Raw genomic sequence first — 12,115 nt, forward strand, 5'->3', positions numbered from 1 at the left:
CTGTTGGATTTGCAGCCCCTGCCCTCAGATCACTGCTGTTCTCAGACCCATGGTTGACTCTCCTTTGTTAAATCTCTCAGCCAGTTCCCAGTCCTCCTGACTAGATCTGTCACCACCATTTGACACAGTCAACCCTCCTTCCTCCTTGAGACTCTTTCTTCTTTGACTTCTGGGCTTCCACCTGTTTCTCCTTGTCTCCCTATCTCTCTGGCTATTTATCCCACCCCCACCCCCATTTTTTTTATTAAAACAGGAGAAAAACAGAAGTTAATAACATATGTACAAGGGAGAGACCTGGGAAAACAGAATAACTTGCTAAAATGTCTGAAACCCTCACCTTAAATACTGTCAGTGGTTTATAACTTCAAAGAGGAGAAAGGCATTTGCCGTGGAAAATGAAAAAGTGAAAGTCTGGTTACAAAGAATGTTTGCTGGACCACAGAGTGGGCTCTGATCACTGGGCCCTGCCAGATTTCCCCACCACACCAGCCCCTTCTCTTTGCAGATATTTCTGGTGATAATTGTATTCCAGGAACAGGCCGTTTATCTCAATTCTTTAGACAACTAAGGGGACAGAAAAAGAACAGCTTCCTAAGTTCTCTGCTCCTTAAAAACAATCAGCCTTAATTAACCCTCTGTCAGGATACACTTAACAGGAGGCTTCCTGTGTGCTGTTTTCAGTCTTGCATGAATTCTATGTTCCTTAACAGCACCTGAATACAGGTGCCACAGAGCTGGCAAGCCAGCTTTAGGGAATAATAGAAATTCATGTATCTCATTTGTATGGAAATTCCATACGGTGAATAGCAGCCATTTACAACTCTCTTCCCTTCTGATATGTAAAGTAACTTTTACAACCCCCTCTATTGAGAATGATTCTAGCCTCTGGCTTTCTGGATGACTTGTTAGATTTTTGATCCCTGTCTCTGCTAAAAAGGGCTATTTTGTAGGAGAGTATATATATGCCCACAATATGTTAAATAAATGCCTTTGTTCCATCAGAGCACTGGTCCCCGTGTCTCTCACTCTCTCTCTGTTTCTCTCCATCCCTCTCTCTCCTCTGTCCCCTTCATGCAGCTCAGCTTCTTTTCTTCCTTCTTTCACTTTCTTATCGGTCGACTCTGTACCCCCAAGTTCCGGTCTATTAAAGGACCACAACAACCCTCCACTAAAGAAACACTTTGTGGAGTGGTGAAGTTTGCTCTTCTGCAGTTCTGCCTATGAACCTTCTTCATGGAGTTTCACAGTCCAGAAGCCAAGTTGGTAGACTGTGTCTCATTAAGCCAGTCTCTTAGTCCTGACAGTAGGTTTAACTCGACATCTTTAAATCCATTTCTGCAAGTGGTGATGCAGGTGGGCTCTCAAAGTTAGGCTTCTAAGGTACAAGCAATCAGGTATTTCTAAGAGGCATTTCTGTGAAGACAAAAAGGTTCATGGTTGGAGCAAATTATAAACCAGCTTCTGAACCTAGGGAGCAACCAGTCCAGATTTCTAGATGTTAGAGTCAAGTATCATTTGCAATTTGAAATGTCTTTGATGATGTCCTCCAATGTTCAGGTAAACTTCCTGAGTGGCATGAACAGCAGTGGGCCAGAATATTGCCCCAAAATGGGCTATTGTGTGGTAGTCTCTCTTAAATTTATCTCAAGTTGCAGGGCTTCAGGAAAGGAGCAACTTTGGTTCTTGGTGCTTCCACATCAAAAGTGGGAGGAAAAAGTGAAAATGTTAGTTTGTAGAGTTATAGCCTAATATTTGAGGAAACCAGGAGAATTCAGGATCCAGCCTAGTTTACAGATAGTAAAACACAACCTCAAAGATGGTAACAGAACTAGAATCTAATATTCCCAAGTGTGTGTTATAGTTTCTGTTGAAACATAATTTTTTTTTTCTCTAAAGTCACTCTCATTTCTACCCAAGATAGCCAAATTAAGACTCATTTGTTTGCAGAATAAGTTTAGTTTCATTAAACTTGGCCCGATTGTTTTTATAGGTTCAGCATGAATAGAAGTTCACCATGTAGGCTCTTTTAAATCTCTTTTGCTGGAACTTTTCATAAGGAATCTCCAGACTGAACTTCTAGTAGCCTCTTGAGGCTAAGAAACCAAGCCACATCTTTGCCATCGGAGCTGGCTGTTTAACTTGATCTTTTACCCGATTCTTCTCCATCCCCTTGACTTTTTAACTGTGGGATGCCCCAGGCAAGGCTTGGTATTTGGATCTTATCTGTTTTCTACCTGCAGTCACTCTCCTGCTCATCTTGTCCAACTCTAGGCTTCCCATGACAACAGCGTGCTCTTTCCGCATTTGTTTCATGCCCCTATTTCCAGTCCATCTTTAAATCCTGTTTACTCTTCCTTTGAAATATATCCAGAATTAACTACTTTTCAACATTTCCATTTCTGCCTTCCTGGGGCAAGCAACCATGATCTCTCACCTGGATATTATAATAGCTTTCCAGCTGGTATCCCTGAGTCTGTTCTTAATTGCCTGCAGCCAGGCTGAGCCTGTTAAAATCAGAGTCAAGCCACGTTGCTTTGTTCCTCAAAGCCTTTCAAAGTTTTCCCTGGCAAGACTTCTGATAGATACTTAATTCTTACTTCCTTCTTTTCTTATTTGAATTTTACTCTTGAATTCTTTATGTGTAAATTATTTTGATGTAGGGTGATTTAAAAAAATTACTCACCAGTGGTTTATAGATTTAGGGAAAATCAACATCTTTTTAGTATTGAATTTTAATCTTCATTTCTAAGGTTTTTTGTTATCATGATATTTTTGTCTGTTTTATTTTCTAACTTTTCTGAGGGTTTGGAAAAACTACTGATTATGTATTTTATTAATAAGCTACCTTGTTGACTATTGTCCTTTGGTAAGATTCCTCAATTCTATCCCTTCTCCACTGGAAATAGTTATGAGGGCTTCTGGTGGGTGGTTAAGCTCATTTCCTACCTGGAGCTCCTCCAGCTCTTCTCCCACCCTGTCAGTTTTGCTTTTCTTTTCTCCTTTCTGCCAGTTCTCTTGCTCTCACTCTACTATTTTTCTAGCAATCTTATTCTTTTATAAATGGAATTTTTCTTATAGTTTTAAAAGATTATTGGTTGCTTATGTATTTAGATGATTCCATGTTCTAAACTTCTTGTTTTCAGAAAAGCCTGGCTTATTAAAGTAACATTTTTCCTTCCTGTCTGTTTAGCTTTTATGAAATGCAGAAGTGAAGATCCTGCTCTAGTTATTATCTTTGTTTCCAAAATGTTTGCAGTTGATGCTAAGGCTTTGCCTCAGAATAAGCCAAGGTAAGGATCACAGGGAAGCCAGGCTGGGCCAGGAAGGTGGGGCAGGCTTGATGGGGTGCAGGGAGGGTGTGCGGTGGGGAAGGTGCAATTCTGTCCTCAGCCCGGAACTCATGTGGAGCAGCCCCTGTGGGAACCTAAATTTCACTGAATACTTGATCTTTTTGTAATCCCTCTGGAGGAAACAGTTGCTGAAATCAGCTCTGGGACTGTTAATTCAAATTCATGTTAAAAGAAAAAGTGGTTTTTTTTGTTTTTTTGTTTTTTTTTGCTGCATCAGGTCTTTTTTGTAGGATGTGGACTTCTCTAGTTGCAGCAGACGGGTTTAAATGTGCCATGGTCTGTGGGATCTTAGTTCCCCAACCAGGGATCGAACCTGTATTCCCTGCACTGGAAGGTGAACTCTCAACCACTGCACCAACAGAGAAGTCCCTGAATTCACATAAATTTGAAGAAAAGTAGTTAGAGTAGTGGTAGCCACAGTTACAATTGAACGTCAGACAAGTTCTAATCTCAGCCTGTCTGTCTGCTTCAATAGAGATTTTTGAATGTGTGAGTACCCCTGCCGATCTTTGTGTATACTGTGTGTGTGTGGAGAGAGAGGGGTGGAGTTCAGCTGTGGGAGACTGATCCTTTCTCAAGTTTCTGAAGTCTTGGAGAATCTCTTCTACGTCATATGAACTGGTACAGGTCCTCCTCCCCCACTAGTGTAAGTGATTAGATCCCAGTTGTTCCTTGTGGGAATCATGGCACTAGCCTCCTAGCTGCTTCTGCTGTCCCAGTGTCTAACTCGGCCGGTCCACTTGCCATTCTGCCTTCAGGATCTAGGTGTCTGGAGTGAAAATATTCACTCTACCCAGGAGCTTGAAGGCTCCTCTTCTTTACTGTCCACATCTATCCTGGGAGCTTTCTGTGTGGGAATCTTTCAAATAACCTGAGAGAAAGAATATAAATTGATAGTACTTCTTAAGAAGGGCCTGATACCTCAGGCAGCATCTCAAATCTTGCTTTTTTAGGTTCTAAATAATAATGGTAATAGCATTAATAATTGGCTCCAGTTTATCAAGCTTATACTATTCCTGCCTCACTGTTGATTATGCTGTTTAAATCGAACATTAGTTCTGCAGTGCAAGTATTTACTGTTTTGGTCTAATCTGGGGAAGTTAAGAGGCCTTAAAAAGATGAAGTAGTAATGGATTTTCCAGTAGTCATGTATGGGTGTGAGAGTTGGACTATAAAGAAAGCTGAGCATCAAAGAATTGATGCTTTTGAACTGTGGTGTTGGAGAAGACTCTTGAGAGTCCCTTGGACTTCCAGGAGATCCAACCAGTCCATCCTAAAGGAGATCAGTCCTGAATATTCATTAGAAGGACAGATGCTGAAGCTGAAACTCCAATATTTTGGCCACCTGATGCAAAGAGCTGACTCATTTGAAAAGATCCTGAGACTGGGAAAGATCGAAGGCAGGATGAAAAGGGGACGACAGAGGATGAGATGGTTGGATGGCATCACCAACTTGACGGGCATGAGTTTGGGTAAACTCCGGGAGTTGGTGATGGACAGGGAGGCCTGGCGTGCTGCAGTCCATGGGGTTGCAAAGAGACAGATGTGACTGGACAACTGAACTGAACTGAGTGTGCTCAAGATCACATAGCTAGAAGGAGGCCAGAAGAGTATGTGAATCCACATCTGTCCAGCTGGACAGCCTATGGGTGTCCACTTGACCAGTGGGATCTGGCCTCCATCATCTGTGCAGCTTGTTAATCACTGCTAGATCTTGGCAGCAGCCTTCCAGCCTGCCTGCCCTTTTTAGATTCTGGGCCTTTGCTCTGACCATTCTCAACCATCGTCTTCTCCAGTACTCTATCAGAAATTCTTACTGAATGCTTAAGTGCCTGTTAAGTGAGATCCTGCTAGGAGGTTTTCAGGTAGTTCCTCTCCCCCGCAAATCCCTGAGTCTGCTGCTTTGGCTTCCCTCTTAAGAACCAGTTTCTTGTAGTAACAGGATGTGATGTTCAGACAGAAACTGCACTCCTTGCTCCCTTAGTTCCCATTATCTCAGCTCCCTGGCGCTGTGGTTACTGGTAGCACCAGCTGCAGCCAGTTCCTCAGCCCTCTCTCTGTCTCTCCCACAGCCCACCCCTGCAGCCAGCTCCACAGAGGCCAGGGCATGGACATTCAACTAGGAATCCTGAGCATGGGTGGTTTTGTGTTGTCACCTCTTTCCTTTCTTCTCCAACCTCACCTCCCTAGTCTGCTCTTTGAATCTCCAGTCTGCATTCTCACCTCTGGTCACCTTCACCTCTACTGTTGGTCACTGCCATCCCCTCAGAACTGTCATCCACAGTTAGCTCCACTACAGCCTCAATAAATCAGCACCCACAGACGTTCCTTGACTAGTAGAGCTCTGTTCTCTTGCAAGTGAATTTATTCTCAGTAAATACTAGTTCACACCATGAGTTCTTCAAATCAGACCTTGCTGCCCTCTCTTCTCTCTGCTCTGTTTACCTGTGTCACCACTCCCAACGCTCACAAGCAGTGCCTGACCCATAGCAGATGTTAACTGGGTGGATGGATAGATATGTTGATGGACATCAAGACTCTGTACATTTGATGTTAACTTCATAAATGTAAATGCTATTCTTATTATGAGCTCTGACAAAATGAGGATTTAATATATGTGAACAGATTTGCTTCTTTCCTAACCAAAGCTAAAATAAAACCACATTTACTTAATGTGATGCTTTTATCATTTCTAATTCCTTCTGAATGGGGGGTATAGCCACAGATGATGACAATGGAATTTGGAGTCAGATCTGGGTCTGAATTACGGCTCCTCTGTTTATTGTCCATGTGACTCTGGGTTGAGTTATGTAATTCTCCTAAGGCTCTAGTTTCTTATTTGTAAAACAGGAGTAAGAATACCTGTGTCATTTAATTGTTTGGATAAGTGTGTGCTGTAATATATGCAGAGTGATTAACACAATGTCTGTGCCATAGTTATGAAAATAGTTTATTTTATTGGGCTCCAAAATCACTGCAGATGGTAACTGCAGCCATGAAATTAAAAGACACTTGCTTCTTGGAGGAAAAGCCATGATAAACCTAGACAATGTATTAAAAAGCAGCGACATCACTTTGCTGACAAAGGTCCATATAGTCAAAGCTATGTACAGTCTTTCCAGTAGTCATGTAAAGATGTGAGAGTTGGACCATAAAGAAAGCTGAGTGCTGAAGAATTAATGCTTTTGAACTGTGGTGTTGTAGAAGACTCTTGAGAGTCCCTTGGATTGCAAGGAGATCAAACCAGTCCATCCTATTGAGATGGATGAAACTGGAGCCCATTATACAGAGTGAAGTAAGCCAGAAAGAAAAACACCAATACAGTATACTAATGCGTATATATATATGGAATTTGAAAGATGGTAATGATAACCCTATATGTGAGACAGAATAAGAGACACAGATACATAGAACAGTCTTATGGACTCTGAGGGAGAAGGGGAGGGTGGGACGTTCTGAGAGAATAGCACTGAAACATGTGTATTATCATATGTGAAACAGAACACCATTCCAGGTTCGATTCATGAAACAAATGCTCAGGGCTGGGGCAATGGGATGATCCAGAGGGATGGGATGGGGAGGGAGGTGGGAGGGACATTCAGGATGGGGAACACATGTAAACCCATGGCTGATTCATGTCAATGTATGGCAAAACCCACTACAATATTGTAAAGTAATTAGCCCCAACTAAAATAAATAAATTTATTAATAAAAAGAAAACAAACAAACAAAAAAACTGAGTGCCGAAGAATTAATGCTTTTGAACTGTGGTGTTGGAGAAGACTCTTGGGAGTCCGTTGGATTGCAAGGAGATCAAACCAGTCCATCCTAAAGGAAATCAGTCCTGAATATTCATTGGAAGGACTGATGTTGAAGCTGAAGCTCCAATCCTTTGGCCACGTGATGCGAAGGGCTGACTCATTGGAAAAGACCCCGATGCTGAGAAAGATTGAAGGCAGGAGAATGTGATGACAGTGGATGAAATGGTTGAGTGGCATCACTGACTCAATGGACATGAGTTTGAGCAAGCTCCAGGAGTTGGTGTTAGACAGGGAAGCCTGGCGTGCTGCAGTCCTTGGGGTCGAAAAGAGTCAGACAGGACTCAGTGACTGAACTCAACTGAACTGGTAAGCCCATTGGAAGAGACCATTTCTCTCTGCGCTAACCAGTGCCTCAGATTTTTTGTTTTTTACCTCCCTGTTTATAGTGATAATAAAGTATTCCATGTTTATATATTTTTTTTAATTTTTAATTGAAGGATAATTGCTTTATAGAATTTTGTGGTTTTCTGTCATACATCAACAAGAATCATCCATAGGTTAATTCGTACATTTCAGATACTCTTATAAAAAGTCTTGAAGCAAGATAAGTTATATAAAGGTTGATTGACAGGGCAGCTGGAGTGTGTAGCCTGAAGAAGAGAAGGGCGAGGGGAAGGGTGTGAGGCCAGATGATCGAAAGGTGAGGAAAGGGGAGTACGTTTGTTGGGTGTTGCTCCAGAAGACAGAGCAGAGCCTAGAAATTTCATCCTGTGTGCGAAAGGCCTTTAACACCAAGAGCTTCCAGTGGAGAGGAGCTTATGCCTGCAGATGTAACTTCCCGACAACCCCTGAGCAAGCCATCCTCAAAGGTTGCTCCCTTTTTCTTTTTTGTATCTGATGACACAGCCCTGCCTCATACATTGGGGTAGGTCTGACTAGAAGGGGCTGACTCCTAGAACAAAATTCATCCATTTCCAGGGGCAGGTGCTAAGGGAATAGAAGTGGTGTCCAGTCCTGGGGGGAGGTCTTGTGTAGCAGGTGGGTGTATGAAGAGGACAGCCGTGGACAGCTGGTGACTTACATGTGGGGCAGCCCACATGATGTAGAAAGGGGATTAGGGCACCTGAAGTTAGGAGCTCCAGGAGCATGTGGCGTGTAGCATACACGGGACCAGTGCACTCTCAGTATGGCCATCTGAGTGGCTTCCAGGAGAGAGAAGGGGAAGAGGAATGGTGGGATGGGAGACGAGGTCATCAGCCAGAGATGAGGCATGAACCAAAGGTGGGGGCGGTAGAGGAGGCAGGCACAATGTGACAGGATCAAGCAAGGTGCCCCACGGCCCAGGCGAGCCCCCAGCAAACACACAGACACTCACACCTTTCCTCTGGTGGAACTTGGGTCTAACACCGTGACTGATAATCACCGTTGTACCTTCTGTCCAGCCTGAATCGCTAGCGTTCAGCCTGTCCCTTCCTCTTGGACCCCAGTACCCCATGGAGGTGTATTTTCCTACTTTCATGGGGAAAAGCTCGATTTCTTACTAAGGTCATCTCCTTATCTCTCTGTTAGAGTGTTCTGAGCTGTGGTATCTGTTACTCATTCCCTTTCTTTTCTGGCCGTTTGCCCTACAGAGGAGGAACATGGGTGCCTGAGAAAGGTTCCCTGCTGTTGTGTGTGACTGTGGGGGGACACGGGCTCTTGCATGTCAGTTCATAAGCTCAGAGTAGCTGGGGACCCAGCATTTCCAGTGGAGGAGGGAATGGCAACCCACTCCAGTATTCTTGGCTGGGAAATCCATGGATAGAGGAGTCTGGCAGGCTACAGTCCATGGGGTCATAAAGAGTCCGACACGACTGAGTGACTAAACAGCAGCAGCAGTGTTCCTAGAGAAAGCATGATAGGCCTTCTCTTCTCTTGCTGCAGTGAACAAGAGAACTCAGAGAAACTTTCCACCAGGAAGGGATAGGGGCCCAACCACCGTCTTCTCCAGCCACATTATTATTGTTGTTCAGTCACTAAGTCGTGTACGACTCTTTGCAACCCTGTGGACTGAAGCACATCAGGCTTATCTGTCCTTCACTATCTCCCGGAGCCTGCTCAAACTCATGTCCTTAGAGTCGGTGATGCCACCCAACCATCTTTTCCTCTGTCACCCCCTTCTCTTCCAGCCCCAAATCTTTCACAGCAGCAGAGTCTTTTCCAATGAGTTGGCTCTTCTCATCAGGTGGCCAGAATACTGGAGCTTCAGCATCAGTCCTTCCAGTGAACATTCAGGGTTGATTTCCTTTAAGATTGACTGGTTTGATCTTGCTGTCCATGTTAATACTGGCTGTTTCTTGGCTGGAACAGACTGAGATCCTTGCTGTGGCCAGGTATTAACATGTCTGTGGTGTCCTGTAGACCTCTCACTCAGGAGGAGATTGCTGAGAAGCGAGAGTGTGCAAGACAAAGGCACGCGGAGAAGTTGGCAGCAGCGCAGGGTCAGGCACCCGTGAAGCCCACCCAAGATTGCAGGCGCCCTTGAAATGAGTCCACAGGGAGAAGAGCCAAAAGGTACAGTTTTTCTCAGTAGTTTCCCCATCCTCGGTGATACGGATGGGGTTTTTGCCAAACTTGGAACACTCATCCTTCTGCTCTTGGGCTTTTAGCTTTGAAGGTAGCTTTCATCAATATACTTCTATTCTTGGTGTTTCTTTGCTCAGTCTCAGCTAACAATAGTGTCTTCATTGTGCCCTCTTTGTTTCTCAGCAGCTCCTGGATGCAGAGAGCATCTGGGCACTCATGGTGCTTCTGTTTCTGGCAGGTGATGGGCAAGAGGTGGAAAGTGAGACCCCCAATCCCGTGCCCCTGGAAGGAAGTGAGCAGGGGTCTTTTATCACCTTCGCTCGAGTGTTCAGTGGTGTGGCGTGAAGAGGAAAGAGAATTTTTGTCCTGGGACCCAAATACAGTCCTCTTGAATATTTGCAGTAGGTAAGAACAGAAAGTAAAACATTCGTATATTGTTTCATGGTTCTGCTTCCTTGTTAGATTAGTGATTACCTTATTGGTAGATGCGTTTGATCTCTAGGGAGGTGCATTTGAGTGACTCTGTATACTTCCTCTTGTGTCACTTTGGTACCATTTGATAAACCTGTCTCAAGTAATAGCATTTAGGAAATTAGACTAGTACAAGAATCAAGCTTTCAAACCTTACTTAGTTAATTTATAAGGCTTTTCTAGAAATTCAAGGCTAGAGGAAAGAACTGAGAAGAACAGGTGTCATGGTGGAGCCAGGACGATGCCAGGTGTTTAAGACATAAAGATCCGAAACCCAGGTGGCACGAGCCAAAGGCATGGGTGTTGAGCAGGTGATAGGCAGCGGTTTCTTGGCAGGCAGATCCCAGACATTGATCAGGAGGGTCTGACAGTCGATGAACAGCCAGCATCTAAGTATGTCTGGACCAAAGGGGAAGTAAGAAACCACAAGCTAGAGCTGTCTCAGAACATTTTTGGACATACAGAAGGTGCATATGTGGTAATTAAATGATGAAGGTCAGAGGATGAATGCCAAAGGTACAGGGAGCCAGGCAACATCAGCGAGAAGCTGTGAGTTGGGGCCTTCTCAGATGCTTGTGTTCCTCTTGGTGCAGGTAAACCAGGAGCGCTGCTGTGCTGGGCTGTGATGAGAGGGGGAGGTGGTGGTAGAAGGAAGTCTGTGCCATCAACTCCTCCTTGCCTTGAATGTTTATTCCATCAGTGTGAGCAGTAGGTGAATCCTTGGACAAATCCTTGGACTTGTTGCCATGCCGAGTGGTGACTGAGCAGTGTGTGCTAGTCTGTGACATGTTCAGATTTAGCAAGGAGGAGTACAGCAGTTGGTGTGTCTGGGGTTACTTTCTAGGGGAGGGTAAAAGTGTTGTTCCAAATAGGAAAAGGAGTACGTCAAGGCTGTATATTGTCACCCTGCTTATTTAACTTATATGCAGAGTACATCATGAGAAATGCTGGGCTGGAAGAAACACAAGCTGGAATCAAGATTGCCAGGAGAAATATCAATAACCTCATATATGCAGATGACACCACCCTTACGGAAGAAAGTGAAGAAGAACTAAAGAGCCTCTTGATGAAAGTGAAAGAGGAGAGTGAAAAAGTTGGCTTAAAGCTCAACGTTCAGAAAACTAAGATCATGGCATCTGGTCCCATCACTTCATGGGAAACAGATGGGGAAACAGTGGAAACAGTGTCAGACTTTATTTTTGGGGGCTCCAAAATCACTGCTGATGGTAATTTCAGCCATGAAATTAAGAGACGCTTACTCTTTGGAAGGAAGGTTATGGCCAACCTAGATAGCATATTTAAAAGCAGAGACATTACTTTGCCAACAAAAGTCCGTCTAGTCAAGGCTATGGTTTTTCCAGTGGTCATGTATGGATGTGACAGTTGGATGGTGAAGAAAGCTGAGCACCGCAGAATTGATGCTTTTGAACTGTGGTGTTGGAGAAGATTCTTGAGAGTCCCTTGGACTACAAGGAGATCCAATCAATCTATCCTAAAGGAGATCGATCCTGGATGTTCATTGAAAGGACTGATGTTGAAGCTGAAACTCCAGTACTTTGGCCACCTCATGTGAAGAGTTGACTCATTGGAAAATACCCTAATGTTGGGTAGTATTGGGGGCAGGAGGAGAAGGGGACGACAGAGGATGAGATGGTTGGATGGCATCACTGACTTTATGGACATGGGTTTGGGTAGACTCCGGGAGTTGGTGATGGACCGAGAGGCCTGGCGTGCTGCAATTCATGGGGTCACAAAGAGTCGGACACAACTGAGCGACTGAACTGAACTGAAACGTGTTGTGATAAGGGGTATAAAAATCTACTTGTGATCTTCTTACCATCTTGGTTACCATCTGTCCATAAATGTATTAGGTATAGTTCTCCATTTATTTAGGTCATTTAAAGTGTTATCATTTTCTTCATAAAAATCTTTAATCACTTTTGTTACTTATTCCTAATTCTCTTATAT

The 12,115-nt window shown here is 43.9% G+C and overlaps 1 pseudogene; it reads left to right on the forward strand.

Annotated features, from left to right (window-relative positions):
- LOC145540430 (elongation factor-like GTPase 1) overlaps positions 1 to 12,115 on the forward strand; it is a 63,517-nt pseudogene that overhangs the window by 24,775 nt on the left and 26,627 nt on the right.

Source organism: Giraffa tippelskirchi, chromosome 3, assembly GCF_054371585.1.
Source record: "Giraffa tippelskirchi isolate mGirTip1 chromosome 3, T2T-mGirTip1v1.2.pri, whole genome shotgun sequence".
Classification (NCBI taxonomy): Eukaryota; Metazoa; Chordata; class Mammalia; order Artiodactyla; family Giraffidae; genus Giraffa; species Giraffa tippelskirchi.